The following is an 11,108-nucleotide window of genomic DNA, read 5'->3' on the forward strand; positions in this document are numbered from 1 at the left end:
TTGGGGGGCGGGGGGTTTGTCTGCTTGTTTGGGAGCGGGGAGGGTACCCAGCGTGGGTGGGGGGACGTGGGGGCACCGCATCCCCTCCCATGGGCACTGTGCAGCTGGGGTGGCAGGACCACGCCGTGCGAGGTATCAGGTCGTGTTCCCCTGGGCAGTACAGGCTGGGGGCTGACCTGCTGGGAAGCAGCTCTGCCCAGAGGGACCTGGGAGTCCTGGTGGACGACAAGCTGACCATGAGCCAGCAGCGTGCCCTGGTTGCCAAGAAGGCCAATGGCATCCTGGGGTGCATTAAGAGGAGCGTGGCCTGCAGGGCAAGGGAGGTTATCCTCCCCCTCTACTCTGTCCTGGAGAGACCCCACCTGGAGTACTGTGTCCAGCTCTGGGCTCCCCGGTTCAAGAAAGATGAGGAACTCCTAGAAAGAATTCAGAGGAGATCAACTAGGATGATAAAGGGACTGGAGCATCTCCCCTATGAGGAAAGGCTGAGAGAGCTGGGCTTGTTCAGCCTGGAGAAGAGAAGACTGAGAGGGGGCCTTATCAGCACATACAAATATCTTAAGGGTGGATGTCACAAGGACTATTCAACCCCCGCCTGGACAAAGTCCTGTGTAACATGCTCTAGGAGAACCTGCTTTAGCAGGGGGTTTGGACTTAGATGATCTCCCAAGGTCCCTTCCAACCCTTGCAATTCCGTGATTCTGTGAATGCTGGCCGCGTGGCCAAGCCCCTTGGCCAGTTTGTAGGCTTTGCCCCGTACCCCATGCTGGTGGCACTGGGGAACGTCGCTGTCCCCAGGCGAAAGGTATGACTTCAGCAAACGAGATGGATGGCAGCAAAAAAATGTTATCCTGGTCGGAGAACACAGGCTGATGCCATATGCCTGTTTAATAGGATGGGGACGGGTTGTCCCCGCTTGTTACTATGAATGCCCCTTACAGGGAGCAAACAGCAAGAGAGCAGAGAGGACTGAGGTGGTTTTTACCTCCTCCCGGTGATCCAGGCTGGCTCTTTGGGCCACTGAGCCCCTGCCTTTGCCAGGCACTGGAGGGATAAAGGCTGAGCCCTGGGGTTGGATGTTTGCTTGTTGAGGGGCTGGGAGCCCATCATGGGTGGGTGGCCAGGTACCGATCGCCAGGCGAGGTGGGGAGCGGAATGCTTTCTGGTCACTTGGCTTTTTACAGCAGCTAAAAAATAACTATTGACTCTTTTCCCAGGAGGGCAGGAAAATACCCTGCATTAACCAGGTGGAGTCTGTGGCCTTGCTGCGAAGGCACCTTCTGTACCCATTTGGAAACAACAGATTGCTGAGAGGAAGGGATTTAAATTTTAATTACACCTGGCACGGGCGCAGGCTGAAGTTTTGGGCTTTTTATAGAGGTTTTTTTCGATGATGGTTTTAGTGCAGAAGCACCAGATAGAGGTGGATTTGCTGACTTGTGCAATGCAATCCAGCCCTGAAGGCTTTCACTCTGTCACTGAGCACAAAGCTCTTTCCTGGTAGTTCTCCCACCTGGGGGCTGTTTTTTGTTAAAATCTTGGTGTGGGTGGGGAAAAAAAAACCCAGATCTTCCCAGCGCCGGGCACTGTTGCTCAGCATTGCTGTTTCTCAGAAATACCTGCCAGACTCTCGAGGGCTCTGGGAAAGGTCAGCCTGAGCCCACGGGGCTTTACCTGATTGCTGCTGCGTTGGAAACCCCGGGGGCGAATCCTTGTGGGGTTTGCAGGGTTGTGCCTTGACCCTGTGCGTAGGCAGGCTGGCTGCACGCCGCGGGTCTTGCGTGGTCATGAAGTCTTCAAAATAGCTGGTTTTGGAAGAAAACTCCAGGACCTGCTCTGCCTGTCTAATGCTGCGAGCTTTGCACATCCCAGGGGAGCTGAGGAGCGGAGCCGAGGGGGAGCGGGAGCACGTGGCGTGACGATGCCCACCCACGTTGGAGCCCGTGGGGCAGGACGCTTTGCACATCCCAGGGGAGCCGAGGGGGAGCGGGAGCACGTGGCGTGGTGATGCCCACCCACGTTGGAGCCCGTGGGGCAGGACACGCATCGTGGGGCTCAGGCACTCAGTGCCCTAACGAGCTGCTTGTGGGAAATCCCCTTCCTCTCCCCGGCTCTGCCCAGAGTTTCCCAATCACTTCCTTTGCTCTCCCCGCTGGGTGCTCTGGGTGGCCACCCAAAAAGCCACGCCAGTGCCGGGGGATTGCAGGGCAGGATGCCCGGGCTGCCCAGGACTGCATTCTCCGCTTCCAAACGGTGTTTGAGCCCCAGACACGTGTGGCTTTTGCTGCCGATGCTGGGCTGGCCTCTCCCTGATGCCGTCCTGGACCAAGCACCGTCGCCTCCGGCTTCTCTGCCGCAGATCTGCATCTCGCAGGAGCAGTGAAGGTGCATCGCCCGCCTGCGTGCATGCACCCACCCTCCTGGGACACACATGGGTGCCCCTGCCCTCGTCCTCCCATCTAACGCCCTCCAAAGAGACTTCCCCGCTGCCGTTTATCACTCCCCGGAGCATGATGCATCTGGCAGCCTTTTATTGCCTCTGCAGAGGAGGTGAATTTGTGTCTGGACAAGGTGTTTCCTGGAATTGCCTTGGAGGTTTGCTGTTGTAACCATTGAATTTAGAGCTGGGCTGCATGTGGGGAGCGGGGAGGTGGATCCCGCTCCGGCAGCGGCAGGGCTTCATCTCCTTCCCGCAGGCGCCCAGCTGCCTTTGAATACGTTGGGGAAATTCTGCGCCTCTGAATTTATCTCATTTCCTTGTACAGGATCCAGATGGCACAGGGCTCCCTGTCCTCTCGTAGTAAACACAGCAGGCAGCCTCCTGGCGCTGGAAACGCTCTGGCCGGGCCTTCGGTGCTTCTCGGCCACAATCCTTGGTGTGTCGGTCCTGGTCACCCTCTTCGAGGGTTTGCAGCGGTGACCCCGTGGCCAGGCTGCTCTGAGCCGCCGGGGTCCTGGCACCCGCAGCCTGCCCGCCGGCGAGCACCGGTACCCGGTCCCGCTTGTGTGCGTGGCGTTGCGGGTGCTGCTGGCAGAGGGCTTTGCAGCACGGGTGAGGCTTTCCCAGGAGCCACGGGGAGCAGGGCACAGGCGGCTCCCAGCGCTGTCTTGTTTGGCCGCGGGTCCTGCTTTTTTGAGCATGAAATTAGGAATTTGGAGAGAATCTTGCAACCTCAGGGAGGGTTTTGGCAGGCCTCCGACAGAGCTGGGGTCTGGTCCTCAGGGTCCTGCCCCCCTCTTTGGCCCGTTTCCCCAGCAGTACCTGCTGGCTGTTTGCACACTGTCCCCTTCAGCGTCACCCAACCAAGGAAAGGTGCCGGGGTCTCTGTGCCTGCCACATGCAGGCAGGCTGCCCGTGAGCATCCCCCACGGCTGGTGGGGAGGCAAAGCCAGGAGCCTGCAGCTCCCTATTCAGCGGAGACCAGGAGCGATGGGGCGAGAGCCGCCTCCAAGTCCTTGGGGGGCAAGTGCTAGGGGCCCCCAAGGAGGATGTGGCTACCAGCACCTGGGACCGGTGGCCCCATATCACCAGCCCTGGCAACGGCAGCATTTTGCTGCCCTCTAGTGAGGTCTGGCAGCTGGGCTCCTTTTGGGGTCCCCATGGCACCGACACCTCCCTTTGGGGCCCCTCCAGCAGGGGCGCAGCCTTTGGGGTCCCCAGGGCAGGCCACATCCCTGCAGGATGGTGGCACTTTGTGGTGGGAGCTGCTGTCCCTGGGTGGCTGCTCCATGTCCCACCGCAGGACGAGTCACCAGCTTAAAACTCATTGGCCCCCAAAGTATCCGGGCTTGTTCCCCCTCTCATAGCCTCGTGGGACCCCACCTCATCTCCCCACCGTGCCCTGGGCCACAGGGTGCTGTCACCAAGGTGTCAGCCCTGGCCACCCCTTTCCTTTGGGACCTGCTCTTTGCCAAGCAGCGAGCAGACATTCACCCTGACTTCTGCCCGGGCGGCTGTTGCTGTGTGTAAATAATACAAATTAATTAAAAGGAAAATCAAAACTAGGCACATTTATAATTAGATAATCCGCAAGCCCCTGGTATAATTAATTATGTTAATAGGGCTGCCTGCACTGTGAAGGCTTGCAGGGGCTCAGCGGCACAGCAGGTCCCGGTGTGGGGTTGGGAGCGGGGGGGCTGCAGGGGTGCGTGGTCCAGCTCTGCCCCAGCCGAGCGTGCTGAGCTCTGCTCCCCTGCAGCATGGATGCAGCCAAGACCCCCGTCCCTGGCGTGGGGACCGGTGTCCTTAGCCTGTTGCGTGGCTGTGCAGACACAGACCTGCTCATGTCTGTCTGGGGATGCTCATCCCCATCCCGGTGTGTGTCTGCTGACGGAGGTTTCCCATCCCCAAGGTGTTTTATCTCCTCGCTTGTGGTGCCCCCAGCCCAGGCTCACCCCTTGCAGCTGGTCCCTGCTCTCCTGCATGCACCGGGAGCGGGGGTCCCCCAGCACCAACCCCCTGTGGCTGATGTTTGCAGCCAGGCCCAGGGCTCCCAGCGCACTTCATGAGCTCCTGCAGAGCATCCCTGTCCCTGGGTGCAGAGCCAGCCACCGGGCAGGGAGCCAGCCCGGGGCTCACCCAAGAGCAGGGCTGTTGTGGGCAGGCTGAAGCCGTGGGGGCCAGGCAGAGCTGCCCGTTGTGGGCAGCCCTGTCCTGGGAGGAGGATTTCCCTGGCCACAGCTTTGGGGCAGCAGCAGTTTTGGCTTGGCGGTGCCTGCTGCGTGTAGCCGCAGTGGTACCATGCAGGCTGTGCCTACCTGGGGTGCAGAGTCAGCAAAACCCCGCGGTGCAATGGGTTTCGGGTGCTGTGCAGGCCATGGGACGTGGGGTGAGCACCCCAAGATGTGTTGGGTTTTGCGTTTCCAAAGCCCAGCGTTGGAAGCGGCGTCCAGGGGATGGTGGTGGGTGAAGAATCCAGCTTAGAGAGTGAAGCACTCCAGGAACACATCTGCAGAAAAACGAGGGTTAGGGCTTCCCTCTGCTCTCCCTTGGGGGTCTGATCTCAAGGAGAGGCATGGGCACATGGGGATGTGGGGGGTGGGGGTGGGGGCTGCGTGGCTGCCGGCCTCTGACGCCACGTGTGTGCTACGTCTGTGCTTGTGTGCAAGGGCTGTCCCTGTGTCCGGGTGCTGAGATGGGGTTTGCAGCCTGATGCCACAAGGAAGAGTCTGTTCCATCCCCAGGGAGCCCCCAGCAAAGGGCCAAGTGGCTTCAGCTGGCCAGTGACACTGGGGATGCTGCCGTCACCTCCAACACACTCCCTCGCTGCCCTCCCCTTTCTTTCCTCCTTTTTTTCCCCTTTTTCCACCTATGTGGGCAGCGGCGTCCACAGCTCAGACAGCAGGGACAGGGATGGGGACAGCCAGGATGGGGCTTGGGGTCTTCCCTGCCAGCCCACCCCTCCCCTGCTCTGCTCCCGGCGCTCTGTGGCTGCCTGTGCCGGCTGGGAGAGGACCCGGCACAGCTTTTTCCTCCTGCTTGACGGTCTTTTATCCTCCAGACCTCCAGGGACCCGCAGAGAAGCGCGAGGACAAGGACATCAGATACGCGCGGGTGGTAAAAGCTGAGCGGGGAAGCTGTTCCTCCCCCCGAGAGCGGCTGGGAAGGTCCTGTCCTTCCCAGGGAGGAAAATACGCTCTGCCGTGGGGTGCGGATGGCTGTCACTGACCCCATCACCCATGGGGCTGCTGGCCAGGCTGGGGGGTGGAGGTGGCATTTGTGACATGCGTGGGACAGCACCATCCATGCGGGAAGGATCAAAGAGCTCTCATGGAAATGGGATTCACCACCCTGGTGCGATGGGGAGTTTAATGAGGCAGGGCCGGGTCTGAGGGGAAGATGGAGCTTATTAACAGGCAGGTGAGTGGAGGCTCCTTCCACAAGTGCCACAAATCCGTGCGTTAAACGGACGCTGTCAGTCAAGATTAGGGCTGACGCTTAGAGCCTGACAGGGGAGAAGATGTTGTTAGGAAACCTTGCAGGGCTCAGGGCGTGCGAGTGAGTGAGTTTGTCTTTTGCAGTGATACAAATCCATCACCACCTGGGACACGCCTGTTTGTTAATCACAGCACTGGCTGCAGCTCTTGCCCGGCCCTGGGCTGCTGGGGCTGGGGAGAGGCATGCATGGGCCTGCGCTGAGCCGGGCTCTGCTCTGCACGGGCAGCAGAACCCGCAGGGGCATGCACTACATGCGTGTGCACACACCTGCACGGGCATGCACTGTGTGTGTGTGCACATGTATGGGGTTGCACTGCGTGTGTACACACCTGCACGGGCATGCACTGTGTGTGTGTGCACATGTATGGGGTTGCACTGCGTGCATACACACCTGCATGGGCATGCACAGTGTGTGTGTACGCCTGTATGGTGTTGCACTGTGTGTGTACACACCTGCACGGGCATGCACAGCGTGTGTGTGCGCCTGTATGGGGTTGCACTGCGTGCGTACACACCTGCATGGGCATGCACAGCGTGTGTGTGCACCTGTATGGGGTTGCACTGTGTGTGTGCACACCTGCATGGGCATGCACAGTGTGTGTGTGCACCTGTATGGGGTTGCACTGTGTGTGTGCACACCTGCACAGGCATGCACAGCATGTGTGTGCACCTGCATGGGCATGCACAGCGTGTGTATGCACCTGCACAGGCATGCACAGCGTGTGTGTGCACCTGCATGGGCATGCACAGCATGTGTATGCACCTGCACGGGCATGCACAGCGTGTGTACGCACCTGTATGGGGTTGCACTGTGTGTGTACACACCTGCACGGGCATGCACAGCATGTGTGTGCACCTGTATGGGGTTGCACTGCGTGTGTGTGCACCTGCACGGGCATGCACTGCGTGTGTGTGCACCTGTATGGGCATGCACTGTGTGTGTACGTACCTGTACAGGGTTGCACTGCATGTGCACACACCTGCACAGGCATGCACAGCATGTGTGTGCACCTGTATGGGGTTGCACTGTGTGTGTACACACCTGCACGGGCATGCACAGCGTGTGTACGCACCTGTATGGGGTTGCACTGTGTGTGTACACACCTGCACGGGCATGCACAGCATGTGTGTGCACCTGCATGGGCATGCACTGCGTGCATACACACCTGCACGGGGTTGCACAGCGTGTGTACGTACCTGTACAGGGTTGTACTGCATGTGTACATACCTGCATGGCATGCACTGCGTGCATACACACCTGCACGGGGATGCACAGCGTGTGTACGTACCTGCATGGGGATGCCCTCTTCCTGGGATAACCCCAGCTGCACCATCCCTTTGCCCGTCAGCTCCCCGCGTGTGGCTTCCTCCAGTGCTAAAGCTCATTTTGAGCCTTTTGACTGCAAATCACGCTGCAAATCCTGGGGCTGGGGCCTGGCCGGAGCAGCTCTGATCTGAGCAAGGCCTGGCCATAGCCTGAAAAGCCCCTAAATAAAAGGGGGTGCTGGGGGAGCACAGCAGGGCATGGGCTCGGGGCGGTGGACACCCACTCCTGCGCCTCTATCTGCTTTCTCCGTGCTTCAAACAATCCTCAGGTATTCTGAGAGCTGGGAGCAGAGGATGCCCCAGGGACACCTTGAATTAAAGGGTAATTGTTCCGTATTTTCCAGCTAACTTTAAATAAAATAATAAAAATAACCCCCAACAAAGCTAGCCTTTTGCACCAGCCTGCCAGGAGATTTCAGCACGGGGACTTTATAGTCCAAAACACCATAAAACGGAGCCTAAATTACCTAGCTCTCACTCGAAACAATTATGTTTTTTATCTATGGATATTAAAAGAGATGATTGTTCAGTGTAGTTAAAAAATCTTTTCCTTTTTTATAATGTAAGCTTTATGGAGCTGGGGAAAGCGGGGCTGCGGCTGCTCTGCCAGCCTGGCCGGGGGCTGGCGAGGCTCCCGAGCTGGGCCAGAGGGATGGGGGGGGTTTGGGGGGTGCACAGCTACGGGAAGGAGCGGCTGGCAGAGAGGCACGGAGGGGCTGGGGCACTGCCCGTCCCCAGGGCTGGGAGAGCATCGCTGCCTCCTGCACCCGTGCCGGGGCCGTGCCCCTGCAGCATCTCCACTGATGGGCTCTGGCTCCCCACCGGGGGCTTTCAAAACCATTCCTTTTTATGGAAGTTTGGGCGTTGTTGGAGGAAGCCGCTCCGGTGCTTGGAGCAGGGTTGGGGCTGGCTGCTGCTGAGCCTTGTTGCCGCACTCCTCGGCTGCTCCAGCACGGAGGCGGCCGGCTGTGCCCCTGTCAGTGCCATCGCTTCTTGCTGAACCAGGCAAGGATGGCTCCAGGTTACAGAGCCCTGGGGCTCGGGGCTCTGGGAAGGATCCTTCCACTGACTCTCGATTTAGGGGATTTGCTCTTCTAGACCTTCCCAGTTCCCCTCATCATGGCGCAGGGGGGAGAAAAGGGCAGGGACGAAGTTTTAGGGGTAGGAAGGAGCCTGGCACGGCCATCCCGGCTGCATCCCTGCCGAGGCCACCCCAGCCCCACGGTGCCACTCCTGGTGCCCAGGCACCATTGCCCTGCTGCCACCACTCTAATCCCAGGTAATTGGATTTACAGGGAGTGCTGTATCCAATTACAGAATCCTAATTAACGGACCAAAGTTACAAGTGCGCTGTGTCTTGCTTTCAGCAATTATGATTAATTTTGCCAGAATACACACGCAGACGTTGATTACAGGATCTGCGGGCAAACAGGACCAGAATGCTGATAATTGAGCCGTCAGCGAGGAGGCGCATCGTGGGCTCGCGGGGGCCACCGCCGCAGCCCCGGGGGTCTTGCTGCCACCAGGCCAAGGAGCACAGGGCAGAGCTGGGTCCCCCTGGCTCCTCCCTGGGATGCAAGCACGTTCCCGCTGGCTTTGGGAAGAGATGCAGGGATGTGGGGCATCGCTGGTGCCCCAGCCTGTGCGTGGGGATGCGTGGCTGCTCCGTTCATGGAGGACCAGCCTGAAGCCCTGGAATTCCCAGAGACACCCTAGGATATTCTCGTGCATTGGCCACGGGGACCAGGAGCAGCATCCCTATGCAGTGCATCCCCTTTGCTGCACCGGCACGAGCCCCATGCTGGGGTTTCCCACTGCGGGAGCGGGTTTGTGGTTATTTATTGCCTTGCCAGGCTCAAGCGGCTCTGTCCCTGCTTGGGCTGAGCTGGGCCGGTGGCGAGGTGCAGCCAAGCTGCTCCTGGGGAGGCTGGGGTAACACCAGCCACGTCTTGCCTTGTGCCTGGATGAGCTCCGCTGCGCCGCTGCTGCAGAGCCAGGGGTCTGCCCTGCGGCCTGGCGGGCGTGGGGGGGTGTTTCATCGCATTTTCCCTCCTTTGAAAAAAAAAAAAAACCCCACCTGCTGTCCAAAAGTTACAAGTGCTTGAGAAATCTCTGTTGTTCCAGCAGTCCCTGGGCTTTGCCTGCACCTGAGCACTCGCTGCAGCAGCCGCATGGTGCCCGTCCCGTGCCAAGGGGCAGCCGGGGCTACGCGCTTCCCGGCCGGGCATCCTCCCGGTATCTCCGGCACACGTGGCCCCGGTGAGGCGGCTGCCCCGGCCGGGCAGAGCACTCCCCCGTGCTGCGCCGTGCCTTATCACTCCGTTTGCTGTTGCTTATTATCTTGTTCCCAGGCAGCCACAAGTCCCCAGCTCGGGACATTAATCCAGCACAAGCCAGCAGCCTATCCAAATAGGGAATCTTCCTTGGTGATTTTTAAACAAAACTTGATAAATCCTTTGTAAAAGAAAAAGAGCTTTCATCTCCAAAGGGCCCATCTCGGAGCTGATGAGTGATAAACGCTCCAGCACTGCACATCTTCATTTGCTGCACGTTTCCTCCCTGCGAGCCCGGGCTGCACGCATTTACTCTGTGCTCTCGCCCTGGTTCTCGCTGTATTTTTTCCTGCTATTGCAGCTTGGCGGGGAGATCCCAGCCTGGGGACCGGCTGCGGGATGCTGCGCCCCAGGCCTGCGCTGTCCCTCGCGGGGCTGGGTTTTTGGTGTTTGGGCTGTGCCAGGGCTGGCAGGGGGCTTGGGGACCCCGGTGCCCTGGGATGTGCTGATGAGCAGGAGGGACCTTGCCTCCATCTGCACCCTTTGGTTGTCCCTTCCCAGGAGCATCCTGGTGGCTTTCTGCCTCCTGCCAGCGTGGCAAGCGGGGGCATCTGCCCGTGTCCCCACCGGCTGCCCTTCTGGCCCAGCCTCGGCCCTCCATCCCCCTCCACCTCTGCTTGGCCCCAAGGCTGCTCTATGGTGCCCGGAGTCGGGGGCGGCTGGGACGGGGCCGTGAAGCCGAATGCGGTGGCGGGCACCAGCCTGGACATTTCTTGGCTGCCATGGTGGCCGAGGGCTGAGACTGCCCTTCGCTTTCCCCCACTGTCTGCTCCTGCCTGGGCAGCGGGAAAGCTCCGAGTGGAATCTCCAACCAGTGCTTGGAGCCACATCTCCGGCTCTCTCCACCTCCTTTTGTTCCCTGCCCTTGCTCCCTTCCTCCCCTCCTTCCTCTTCCTCTCCTCCCTCCAAGTCCCCCAGCTCTTTCGAGGCTCACGTGGGGCTTTGATCTCCTCTGGAAAGCCCCTTCCTCCCTCGCACCGAACCGACTGCAGCACCTCGGCAGAGACTTATTAAAATAGATGAAGAGCTCCCTTTGATCGCCGCGGTGCTCCGAAGACCTTTCCCCACTGCGAGGCTTCAAGCGAAGCTCTCTGCCTTTCATCCCAGCGCCGGCAAGGAGCTCACCAGGCTGGAGACCAGGAGCTGCCGGGGCTGCCGCTCACCTTCCAGGGAAAGGCTGGGGCATCCCGGCCCTCGGCGTGCCCGGCGTGGATGGAGCGGGGCTGTGGTGCATCCCCGGAAGCTCGGCACCGGCCGCAGAGGGATGTCGGGGCGCCCGGCAAGGACACGGGCATATAGAGACGCGCCAGGGAGGAGCGTGGCTGAAACACTGGGGAAAACAGAAAGGAAATGAGAAGGTGAAGATAAAAACAATCCTGGGAAAAAAAAGAGAAAGGGTTAGAAAGTAAAAGAGAAGGCAGCAAGGGTAGCTCCCCCCCTGGGCAAAGCAAGAGCTTGTTAGACCTTTATAATGACGTGTCTGAATTTGCTAAAATATGAATAATTAATCC

This window comes from Egretta garzetta, unplaced genomic scaffold, assembly GCF_000687185.1.
Source record: "Egretta garzetta isolate BGI_Z169 unplaced genomic scaffold, ASM68718v1 scaffold101, whole genome shotgun sequence".
Classification (NCBI taxonomy): Eukaryota; Metazoa; Chordata; class Aves; order Pelecaniformes; family Ardeidae; genus Egretta; species Egretta garzetta.